Genomic DNA, 13,037 nt, shown 5'->3' on the forward strand with positions numbered 1-13,037 from the left:
AACACCGCACCACTGTAGTCAAAAGTCTCAGTTACCGCACTGAACCCAGAGCCTTGGGTTTGAATCTATTTCATCTTTGAATACTATGGTGAACTTGGGTAAAAAGTCCCCCTTTCTTAAGACTCAGCATCATAGAGTATGGGTGAGCACACGTGTGCAAATCACACCTCATGTGTGTTTCATCTCCAGCGTCATCTTGAGTGGAATCTCCTGGGAGATACACCTCTTGGTGTGTCTGTGAGGGTGTTTCCAGGGAGACTTAACCAGAGAAGGGGAAACACACTTGAGTTATGGGTAGCAGCATCCCATGGGCTTCAGTTTAGGTCTGAATAAAAAGATAAAGAGAGTCAAGTGAGCCTTCATCTCTCTCTCTCTCTGCTTCCTGGCTGTGGGTGTCTCACACCCTTGCTACCTTGCTGTCCCCACTACAATGGACTGTGCCCCTCAACTGGGAGCCAAAGGAGACCCTTATTTCCATAAATCACTTCATGTAGGTTATATGCTAAGAGAAAAACATAGTCCAGAGTTGACGGCTGGACACCTAAAACCTCTGTTGATGATTGTATTACATTTGAATAAACATCTTAAATGGCCATACTGTGGGTGCCTAGCCTCCTTTCTGGGACACCTTCCCCAGAGTCATCCTTGCACCATAATCAGGCACCCCATGCAGGGTGGGGCCACGGTTAATTACCAATTATCAAATACTCATACTGTGTCTACCATTGATTGAGTCCTTTAAATACTGTAATCCAGGGTTGCTGGAAGCTAACTTCCCTGGAATCACACAGACTCTGCATGACTGCATGTTGGAGGCCCAGCCTTCCTGAGACCCACATCCTCAATATCCTACCTCTTGTGTCCTGTAAAGGGTTTTCACACTCGGTTGCTCAGGAGAACGACACCTGTACTCTTCACTCCTTTTCAATGTATCTTAAATGCCTCTCTTAACATTTAACCTAGTTCTCAGGAGGGACATAAATAGGTAATGAGACTGACACAACAGACATTTCTTAGGCCTCCAGATAAATAGCTGTGAAAATAACAGCCCGCCACCATGCCACCTGAAATTATCCTGTGTGTCAGCGGACAGATACCTGGCTTGTGTTAAGAAACCCAGTCTTCAGAAAGTATTAACATAGCAGGAGACGTGGATGCATATTCAGTGAGAGGAATGGAAGGGGAAGGCAGCGAGGGAGCGGCCCTCTTGGTACGGGTGAGCTTGACCTGGGTACCTTTGTCCACTGAAGAGAGAAAGATGATGGGGTACGTGATGAACCACAGAATGGGGAGAGCATTGGGGGGAAGAGTCACGTGCACATAGAAGGGAGGATACAGAGCAGAGAGACTCGAAGGCAGAGGGATGTATGTATACAAGTCAAGTTCACATGCACACAGTAGCAGCGAATAGAATAGAGAACATTTCAATCTGGGCCTAGAGAAATGGCTCAGCGGGTAAGAGCCCTTAGCGTTCCTGCAGAGGACTTGAGTCTGCTTCCAGGATTCACACAAGTCACTCTTCTGGCCTCCCCGGAGGGGGGGGTGTGGAGGGGGGGTGATGGGATACACACACGAATGGCACACTTGCACACATGCACACAAACATAGATGAAAGTAAAGTAAATCTTTTTTTTAAGGGAAAGAATATTTGACACGTAATAGCATCAAACCATAAGCTATGAAGGGGTGAAGTGAATGATCAGTAGAGATCCAAGACTTGCTAACGACAAGATGTCACGGAAACAAATTAAAGACTTGGCTGAATGGACAGGTAGCCCTTGCTTACCCATCCTGAGCCTCAGCATTGTTGGAAAGCTGGCACTCCCCAAGCTGATCTATGTGTCTTCAATACAACCCTCATTAAAATCCCATTTTTTTTTCCTAGCAGAAATCTAGGAGTTGATTCTAGAATTCATATGGAAATATAAAGAACTGTGGAGAGGCGAAACGATTTTGGAAAGGCCAAAGCGGCCCAAAAGCACGCTGAGCTGCCAGTCTGCACACAGTGAGGTGCTGGGATAGAAGACAGATAACGGGCCCTGATGGAGAGTGGAGATCTTGGAATGCTTGTGTGCTGCAGGCGGGGATGCAGAAATGCCACAGCCGCTCTGGGAAATCACTTGGAAATTTCTTAAAAGGTTAAAAGAGACCTGCTTCAGGACAGGTCCTCAGGTACACACTCGAGACAAATCAAGTCCACAGAGGTAACTCACACGTGAATGGTCATGCTTACAATTGTTCACAATGACACCTAGTAGTGGCTAGGCGCTGTCCACCAATATATAAACGGACAGATTAAATACAGTGTCATTACCATGTGGAAATGCAAGTAAGCCAATATCCATCACAATATTCTGTTTTATTAATTATTTTATTATTTACATTCCAAATGCTGCCCCACTTGCTGGGCCTCCCTCCATGAGTTCTCCACCCCTTTTCTTCTGAGAGGATAGCACCCACCCACCTCACCACACTAGCATCTCCCTTCCCTGGGGCATCAAGTTTCTACAGGATTAATCATATCCTTTCCCACTGAAGCCAGACAAGGCAGTTCTGGGCTACATATGTAGTGCGGGCCATGAACCAATCCATGCATGCTCGTTGGTTGGTTGGTGGCTTAGCCTCTGGAAGCTCTTAGGGGTCCAGGTTATTAGGTATTTTTGTTCTTCCTATGGGTTTACAATCCCCTTCAGTTCCTTCAGTCCTTCCCCAAACTCTCCCATGGGGTCCCTGACCTCAGTGCAATGGTTGTCTGTAAGTATCTGCATCTGTCTCAGTCAGCTGCTGGAAGGGCCTCTCAGAGGACAGCCGTGCTAGGCTCCTGTCTGCAAGCACAACATGGTATCAGTAATAGTGTGGGGGGTTGGTGCCTTCACATGGGATGGATCCCAAGTTGGCCTGGATGCTGGATGGCCTTTCCTTCATCACAACATTCTTAAGGAATAAAAAATATTGAAGTTCTGATAGACGTATAGTGTGGGTAAGCCTTAAGAACATCATGATAAAGCAATAAAAACACCAGAGATAACGAAAGTGTGTTAGATAATTTCATGCACACAAAAACATCTGGAACAGGCAAAGCCATTGAGTAAGAACAATTTCCGCAGTACTGGAGACGACAGAGGGATGACAAGAGATGGCTAATGAGTACAGGGTTTTCATCTTAAAGATATACTTTTAAAAACAATATATGTGAATGTGTGTTTATCTCTGTGTGGGTAGGTGCACATGAGTGCAGTCCCCAAAGCGGCCAGAAGAGGACATCAGATACCCTGGTGCTGGAGTAACAGGCATTTATAAGCTATGTGATGTGGGTGGTGGGAACCAAACTCAGGTCCTCAGCAAAACCAGAATGAGCTCGTGACTGCTGAACGGTCCCTCCAGTTCTACGATTTCATTGGAAAGTTAAGCACTCTACAACTGATTGAGGTGGTCACTGTGGAACTTACGACTTTACTCTCATATCATAGACTTTTTACTTCAAATGGGCAAGCCACAGAGCATATGCATTATGCCACAATAAAGGTATTAGACACCGCAAAAGACATGGAGCACGCCTCTAGTAAAAGGAGTACCCTTGCGTAATTTGAGGCTTTTGTGTTTACCTTCTTAATGATACCAATGGAATGAGCGCATGCCGGTGACACTTTGTCCCACACTCCACACAGCACTAGAATTCTGGAATGGAAGCTGATCCCTTAGGACTATGTTTTAAAATGAACACCCCATACAGCCTGGCTTCCAGGAGATCATGGGATGCTGTGTGAAGTGTGACCCGCTGACAGCTGTGTAGGGGTGGCAGCAAACTCCTCGTCATTGATGGGAGTGGCAGTTTATCCCTGTGCAGGTACACGCCATCTCCAATGAATGACATCATCGCTGAGTGATGGCTCTACTGGGTAAGCGAGGGGAGGTTGAGCAGATGGTGGTTGGGCTTCTGAGAGGGAAAGGGACCTGGGCATGGCATGTAAAGCTCTTTAATGCATCGAAGACGATTCCTTCAATGCAGAGGCCGTGTCGTTTTGGCATCGCACAATATTAAAAACATGAAAATACTCCTAACCACAGGGGACAGCCATTGCTCTGTGTCCCTAGGCCATTGATGCTGTTTCAAGTATGAAAGCTGGAGTTGGAGATGCTTGAAAAGTTCTAAACTGGGGGTTCATGGGCAACTGAACGTCTGCCAGTTGTTGAATGATTTATGAGCTCATTCTCTCATTTATTTCTGTTTTGGGGTTGTAGGGAGCAGCGCTGCTCACTGCTGGTGTGCTCAAGGGGTAATGGAAGACCCAGGTTGAATGCAGGTAACACTGACCACCAGCACGTATAGTCAGAAGTCTGCACCCAGAGGAGCTGAAATCAAAGTGTCAAGGGTTGCATATGGGAAGATCAGGAGAAAGGCCCTCTTCAGAGATGGAGGCAGGAGGATTTCCAACTTTGCTTCCCATGTGCACATCTCAAGATAGGAATGCTCAGAGGGACCTCTGTCCCCTCCCCTGTCCTCCTGCCATTGCCTCCACACTCTGTCTCTGTCTCTACCACCCCACCCTCCTCCTCTCTGTCTCTCTCTCTCTCATGCACACACACTCTCTCTCACGCATACTCTCTCATAGCTCTGTTGTTTTTCTCAAACTCAGTTTGTTGCCGTAGATTGCTCTTATTTTGATTGACAACTCATGAGTGTCTATATACACGGGTGAGGCCGTGATGCTTTGATATGTGTTTACAACATGGCGTGATTAAATCCAACTGATTAATGCATCCATCATCCCAGGCTGCCCTGTCACTTGCGATGCTGTGGGTGAGTTCTGAGGATGTTTTGCCTGGCAAAATTAACCAGCCACAGACAGATAAACCCTGCATGTCAGGGGTGGCATCTAAAAAAGTTCATCTCCCAGAAGCAGGGAAGACGGTGGCGGTGAGGGTTAGGGGGTGAGGGAGAGTTAGAGGTGCGAAGTGTTAGGTCAGCAGTAGAGCCGGCTTTGAGTGCTCTGAATGACTGTGGTACTAAAGTCTAACACAGCTGGTTTTGTATTTCTTCCTCTGTGCTTCGAGGCTCAAGTGATTATTTCAGTTGGCCTGGGTAGCCCAGGAAGGTGCCCCATCTTTGAGATCAGCTGGTGAATAACTGTAGTTGTATGGGAAGGGACTCTATGGGCATGTGGTAAAAGCTACCACAGGCATAGCCCCAGGTCTTGGAAACCGGAGGCCAGATATCCACATACCCCTGTGTGATGATTTACTGTGCCCTGTTCTGTGTTTTTGAAGTGTGTTTTGCTATGTAGCTCTGAGTAGTATGTGTGGACCAAACTGGCCGTACATCTGTAACAGTTGCTCTGCTTCTTTCTCTGAGGCTGGAATCACAAGAGTGTGCTGTTTTGACTCACGTGATCGATTTCGTATTGTATCCTGTCTGGGCTACTCTGCACCCAGACACAGTCAATGTTATTCTGGGCCTGTCTACAAAGGGCTTTACGGGGGACGTTATTTCATTCTGTAAACATAATAAAGACAATTGTCGTGCCTGAAGTGTATGAGTCTTATCCAGTCAGCTTAAGGGAGAGCAGGATATAAAGGCTGAGTAAGAAAGAGTCTCTGCCTGCCCCCCTGTGCAGCTGGGATGCTGGACATTTCCAGTCGTCAGGCTGAAGGGAGACATCAGCTCTTCCCAAGTCCCAAGCCCGTCTACTCTCGGTCAGAGCCTGCAGCTTTTGCTCTCTGGTTCCTGGGCCTACAGACTCCGCTGGAACCACACTTCAGCTTTTCTGGGCTTTCAACCTGCTGCCTGTGGATGCTGGGACACCTCAGCCTTCATCATCACACCAGTGACTTCTTTAAAAGGATTGCGTTTTGATTATATGTGTCATGTGTGCGTCTACGCATATGTGAGTGCAGGGGTCTGAGGAGGTAAGCAGACTGCATAGGACCCCCTGCAGCTGGACTTTCAGGCAGCTGTGAGCCACCTCACACGGGTGTCAGAGACCAGACTCAGGTCCTCGCCAAGATCAGCAAGCCTTCTCTAACCACTGAGTCTTCTCTCTAGCCCACGAGCCAGTTCTTAATAATAAATCTCTTGGGACTGAAGGGCTGTCTCAGCAGTCAAAAGCAGTGGCTTCTCTGGTAGAGGACCCGGGTTCAGTTCCCAGCATCTACATGGCAGCTCACAGATGTCCCTAACTCCAGGTCCTGGGGATCAAATACCTTCTTCTGGCTTCCCCAGGCAACAGGTAATCATATGGCACATATACAAAATAAAATAATACTGTCTAAAATAAATAAATAATAAATATGCAGGCATGAGTAGTTGCGTGCTTATGCGTGTGCACACACATACATACACATACCATTTCTGCTTTTCTGGAGAAGCCTGCTAAACATCCAAACATCCAAAACCAACCAACCAAATAAAAAACCCTTCTATTGACCCCTGGATGGATCAAGCACCTGTGGCCCTGGTCCCCCTCTTCTTATGGGTCAAGGGCTGAAAGTGACCTCCTTTCTACTGCTCGTTGCTTGAAATGGATGTGTTCACGGGGTGTAAGAGAGACTTGAGGGGCACCACGAGACTCACGCGAGTCCTCTGCTCACTGAGAGCCTGTTCCTTATCTGTAAATGAGAATTCCTTTATCAATTTCTTGGGGCCATGAAAAACTGGAATGAAGTGAAATATGCAAGAAAGCCATCGCTTCCTATCTGGACTGTTACAGCCGCCCTAAAGCTGGCTCCTTAACAGTAAGTGGGAAAGAGAGGGAGAGGTTTCCCCAGCATCCTTTACAGCCTCCTTCAGTCTTCAGTAGATCCATGAGCAGACAGCTTCCTTGTCGTCTGCTGTCTGGGCTTATGACGTCCACCTTCGGTATCTCCTGTGGCTAATTTTTCACCAGGGACTTGGAAAACAAGATTCCCCACAAGGAGAGGAAAAATAAACGAAACTTTAGGATTTCTGAGACGGATTCCCATATGACATGTTAATGCATTCTGCAAACATTTCCTTCTTTGTGTATTTGCTTTGTGGAGATTAGCAGGATTGGAGGAGTGGGTGGGGGGAGGGGAACTTTAAAGGGAGGGGTACCGTGGTCCCTAACCTCAAGTTGCTGGCAGACTTCCCCAGATGATGCTCCCAATATTCACTGTTTTGCTTTCTGGTTCTCTCACGCCAATCCTGCAGTCCCCACCCATGGCCCGGAAGGAAGCACACCACCTCCCAGATGTCTTTAACTGTCCAGTCCTCGGTGCCTCAGAGATGCCTTTCCCAGTCATCAGTCATCACTGCACACACACACACACACACACACACACACAAAGCACACACACATACATGAATGCACACACACGCACGCACAAATGAACGAACGAGCACACACACATGTCCGGCCTCCAGCATGCAATACTCTCATGGCCTTACCAGTAAAGAAATGGTTTTATTGGTTTGCTCCCCATCAATTAATTTTCTGGTTACCAATAAAAAACATAAAAAATGTTAGTTTCTTCTTTATTTAAAAGTCTAATGAGGACCAATCTCTGGTTAGCCCTAAACCCATTCTCATACCCTCCTTGGTTCACCACACATGCATACCCAAGCATGAGCACACATCTCTACACATAATCACTGTTGTGTGGCAATTTCCTCTGGATTGAAACATTCCATTCCAGAGGCAAACTCATTGAAGCTCAGCAAGTTCTAAGGGAAGGTTAATTAAGACTTAGGAAATACACAACTCACAAATCTCAGGAAAATCCTCAAACTTACTAAGATTCACAAAGCCCTCTTTTCCTCATGGTTGCGTAAGCTGTGAATATTGCTGGAGACAAGAAACTATGTGACCTCTTCAGATGCCTGTGAATTGTGCAGGGAGCTTGAGGGATGCAGTTTCTATGAGTCATCCCCCATGCTGGGGTGAGCTTTGCAGAGTCATGCATGCTCCTGTAAGTGACCCCTCACCTGTATTCTTGTAAGTAACCCAGACAACTGCTTTCATTGCTTCACCCAGGTGGACTCCAGTGGTATCAATACTTAGAACTGTTGTGAGTTTCCTATTTGGGATGAGTATATATTTGTTCATATCTCCTCAGGAACAGTGTCACAAAATGCACACACACACACACACACACACACACACACACACACACACAGAGGCAACTACGTGTTCTACAATAGTTCCTTCTGCACTTTTGGGTCATCACAAGACAAAGTTCTGCTTTGTCTTGCGGACTTATGCTAGAGAGTTTGACTTCCTATGGAGTACGTGGACAAAGCCGCCTTTCCCATCTCCCTTTCTTGTTCCTGAAGTTGCTAAAGTTGGGACCAGCCTTACAGCAAAGTCCCAAGATGCACAGAAACACTACCTGTCAAATCTCTGAAACCCAGGGGGAACCGCCTCCCACCTTCCTGAACTAGGACAAACACCAGCTGGGGTGGTGAAGCCCTCCCAAGCCACCTGCTGTGGCTAAGCCCCTGATTGCTAGCTTGTTACCTGCAGCCAAAAGCATTCCTGACTGGTGCCTCAACAGATCAATTTAATCTCCAGGTCCCTGGTTACAGCTTTCCTTACTCAACTACATTTTCTTTTGCTGATGTTTGCCCTTTTAAAAATGTAGTTTGACCTTACCCTTTAAGACGTAATTAGAACCGGACAGGGCTGGTCTGTTTCATGCCAGGAGGATAAAACCCCTCAGACAGGAATAACCTTGAATGGCTCTGTTGCCTGCACATGTGCACAGCCCAAGCCATATGTAGTTTCTTCCATTACTCTCCCTTCCTTCCTTCCTTCCTTCCTTCCTTCCTTCCTTCCTTCCTTCCTTCCTTCCTTCCTTCCTTCCTTCCTTCCTTCCTTCTCCCTCTCTCTCTCCATTCCTTTCCTTTCCCCCTTCCCCCTTTCTCTCTTTCCCTCTTTCTTTCTTCCTCTTCCCTTTCCATCTTTTCCTTCATTCTTTCCTTTCCCCCCTTTCCTCACCCCCTCTTTCTGTGCTTGCCTGTTGCACCTTCCATCACCAACAAAATGAACCTTTCCATTTAGACACATGGTCTTGGCTTGGGAACAACACCGAATGCTTATGGTAGAGAGCTGTGAATAAAGTTACATTAGTCTTATCAAGGAGGACCCGAGAGCATGCTAAGGAGTAATTAACCCATGCATGCAGAGGCTGAGGGAATGCATTCTCTTTGAGGTCAGACAGAGCTGACTTACATGGCTCCTCCTCTGATTGTCTGTGTCAACCTTTCTGAGCCTCCGTGCCCTCCTGGGAAACTCTGAGACAACACTTCAGCTTTACTGGGAGTACAAAAAGGGTTGATGGATTGGGAAACGGTTATCTTGGCAGCGGGCAAGCCTTGGAGGCTCCTGACAGAGCAGAGATGTCTAAGTCCTCTAAAGGGTGAAGGGTGAAGGAGAACTGAAAGTCACACACACACACACACACACACACACACACACACACAATCTTGCTCTAAGAAGGCAAGAGTGTTCATAGAAAAGAAATTTCCAGAAGCTATCTTTCTCTGGCTGTGACATTACCCCCATGAGTGGATCAAACCCAGGTCTTCCAAGGGTCTGTGGCCTCAAGTTTCATGCCTTTCCTGAAGAAGGAGGGGTAGAGATTTGGGTGTGCATCCTGTCATCACTGTCAAGAAGAGAAATTATTGTCCTCTGAAAACCCCCCAGAGCCATCCTGACCTTCCCAGAACCCTTCTTTCTCTCTCTAGCCCTTTGTACAGAAACCTCAGGCCAGGCCATTGTCCCAAATGGTGTGTGTTTCTGGAGTGTTCCCAGGACACCAGAACCAGAGTAAGTTCTGTATCATGATGACAACGGGGGAGTCACAAAACCCACACCAAAGAACACTTCCATCGCAAAGCACTGAGCGCTTTTATTATTTGGTTTTTGGAACAGGTGCTTGTGGCACAGCCCCAAACTCATTGTCTAAATTGTCCTTGAAGTTGTTCTGATCCTCCTGCCTCTGACCTAGGATAAAAGTATGCACCATCACAAGTGGTTTAAATGGTCCTGGGTCTGAGGATCAAACACGGGGCTTCCTGTGTGCTGGACAAGCACTCTGACAACTGGAGTCCGCACCAGCTTGACTCTGTTTTTAGCTAATAAAAACATCAAGTGAAAAGGAGACCCCAGAATGCTTTTGGAAAGATCTTGAAGGCAGCAGGGAGAGAAAGGCCATTTCTGTTCTTTTAGAGACTTATTTTCTGATTATTATCCTACACCTAGGGACAAGACAAACATATGGAGCGGTGGCCACTCGACTCTCTCAGTCAGCATTGATAGTTTTTAACAAATCAAGCTCAAAGTCTGACTATCTGGGCTATATCATTTACTGGCTGATTGACACCGGCTATGTCAGCTGCTTTAAGATTCAGTTCCAACTGCAGAAAATCCACCATAATCATGGCTTGGGTGAAGGAGGAGCTTCCTCTTATCTTATGTAAAATTATCCCATCAAGCAGTGGCCCTGGCCTGGTACTCCACAGGCATCAGAATTTAGTCTCTTTTCATCTTTCACCCTACATCACTAGTATATGGTTTCTACTCTTGAAGCTACCTCATGGTGCAAGGCGATGGTCCGAGCGCAAGCCATCTCACCTGCATCCCTGGCAGCGAAAGGGAATAGGTGGTAGGAAGAAGATACAAGGATGCTCTTGCCAGCTTAGTTCCCACAAGTCTAATTCACAGCCCTTCTTATAGCTTATTGGTTAGCACTTCATCACATGACCATGGGAGGCTGCCCAGTTATGTCTTTATATGGACAAACTGTTCTCAGTATCCATCAGGCTGTTACTGATGGGTGCCAGCATACTAGATACTGAAGAACAAGTCAATGCTTTCTTGGACAAGATGTTTTCCAACACTTTGAAGATTAATGTCTTGCTAGTACCAGCATCTACCTCCCTGGGGTACCAGCATCTACCTCCCTGGGGGACCAGTATCTACCTCCCTGGGGGACCAGTATCTATCTCCCTGGGGGACCAGTATCTAACTCCCTAGATTACCAGAATGTGTCAGTCTGGTGCACAAGACCACTGCCCCCAGCCCCCACCCTGGCCCCCAGCAACAACTTCAGCAACAAGGTTCTCCCAGCTCCTATGGGCTGCATTCTACTGAGCATGCTTAGCAGAGGGAGCCTGGAGCCCAGCAGAGGCCCTTCAGCATACGCCTTCTTTGCTCCACACCACAGATTTGGATGCCACACTGAACATCTTCACGTACTTTGCCTAGGATTGGATTGAGTCTATCCACCTCAGCACACGGACATTTTGAACTGAATAATTCTTTACACGGGGACTACACCAGGCCGTGTGAGATGGCTTCCTTAGTCTTTCCCCACTAAATCCCAATTGCACCCTCTTCTCCTCCATGGCGGCCAACAAAAGTTATCTCCTGAGGACAAAACCATCCTAAGTTGAGACACCGCTCCAGGTATCTGGAGTCACAGAACCCACCTCATCTAGGAGATCCACCTCTAGATCATCTCTGTTTCATAGGCACAGGGTGGGCCAACATGCCCAGGTGAATCATGGGGAAACTTAGTGAATTTAACTAAAATAATTTCAGATACACATATGCATGGGTACCGGCATACACACGCATACATGCATGTATATCTGTACACAGATGTTCTCATAACTCATATCTCTATCTCATAACTCCAGTGAGTCCATAGCATGGGCCTCACCTTTACCTCAGGAGTAGAGAAGGTGAAACTGCGGGTGTGAGAGAAGGCGAAACAAACTGACCAAAGATCATCCGGGGGAGCTGGACGCTAAGGGACCAGATAAAGACGTCCCTGGGATTCTGAAGTGAGAGACTTTTCCTGAAGCCACAGAACCCAATGGCACAAACACAAGCCCCAACTACAACAAGAGAAAGCACCCACGCTAGCACCCTGATAAAAACCACAAACCCATAGAAACCATAAAGAGCCTCACCCCAGATGAAGAAAACCAGAGCAAGAAAAAAAACCAAAAAAACAAAAAGCCCTCCACAAATATTCCCCAAGCCTGACTTTGGAGAACTCTGAGGAGAGTCAGTCTCCTGAATAATGAAACAGCTTTGGGGATGGTGTTCAGCTTGAATAAAAAAATATGAAGCTGTAATTAAAGCAGGAATGCTACAAGTCTATTAAAGTTTTTTTCTTTGATACTGGAAAACTCAATCTGTGGCCTATATTTCATAAAACATACACTTGAAAGGGATTTTATATGCCCTTTTCCCCACAGAATTTAGCAGACTGAATCTCTTACCATTTACTTAAGATTGGAGGTGGGTCTATATATAATTCACTAAGGGCATCTTAAGAAAAGTACACCGGATGTGAGGGTGAAGAGCCTAGATCAATGGAAGCCAAGGCCTTGGACTTTGCCCTCAATAGGAATCAGGTCCTCAGAGCAGTGGAGACAGAGGGAGCCTCAGTTCTACTTGAATATCTCCAGACCCACCACTAGGGGGCAGATCTAACTGCATGGAGAAGGGGCTGAGCTGGGGCTGCTGAGTGACCCGCAGGGCATTAAGGGGAGGCATGGGAGGGCGGGTTTGAGCAAAATGTATTATATGATTGTACAAAATTGTCAATCCATAAAAAATTGATTATTAAAAAAAAAGAAGTGACTGAAGAAGATGGGTGCTGTTCTTCTCCCCCCCTCCCCCACGTAAGGAATAATTCCCTAGACTTTGAGTGGCACCTGTCTTCATCGTGACATTGTGTTGGGTGTGAAGGTTTCAGGAGACATAGTACAGTCACTGGAGTCACACAAGTCTAGGCTGGACCCCAGCTGTGTCACCCGTGAGCTTGGGAGGACGAACCTAAGCCCAGGAGATTCTGTGTGCTCAGTCCTGCAATAGTCAGGGGGAGCGGAATGACGGCTAAGGAACAAGTAGTCCAGGACCTACAAAGGGCCGTGGATGGAATCTACTCAAGTTCCTCACTGTTTCACTCCAGGCAGAAGCCTCTTCCTCCCTGTCTCCTGGGATGGCTCTCAGGAGCATGCGCGCTACAGTGTGTGCAGAGCATGCGCACTTCTGAATGACTTC

The 13,037-nt window shown here is 46.9% G+C and overlaps 1 protein-coding gene across 1 annotated transcript in view; it reads right to left on the reverse strand.

The window, feature by feature from the left end:
* The window catches only part of Cdh13 (cadherin 13), a 1,029,145-nt gene that overhangs the window by 327,999 nt on the left and 688,109 nt on the right, over positions 1-13,037 (reverse strand). The gene's annotated exons all lie outside the window — the stretch shown is intronic.

The sequence above is a fragment of the Apodemus sylvaticus genome, chromosome 21, assembly GCF_947179515.1.
Source record: "Apodemus sylvaticus chromosome 21, mApoSyl1.1, whole genome shotgun sequence".
In the NCBI taxonomy this organism is placed as follows: Eukaryota; Metazoa; Chordata; class Mammalia; order Rodentia; family Muridae; genus Apodemus; species Apodemus sylvaticus.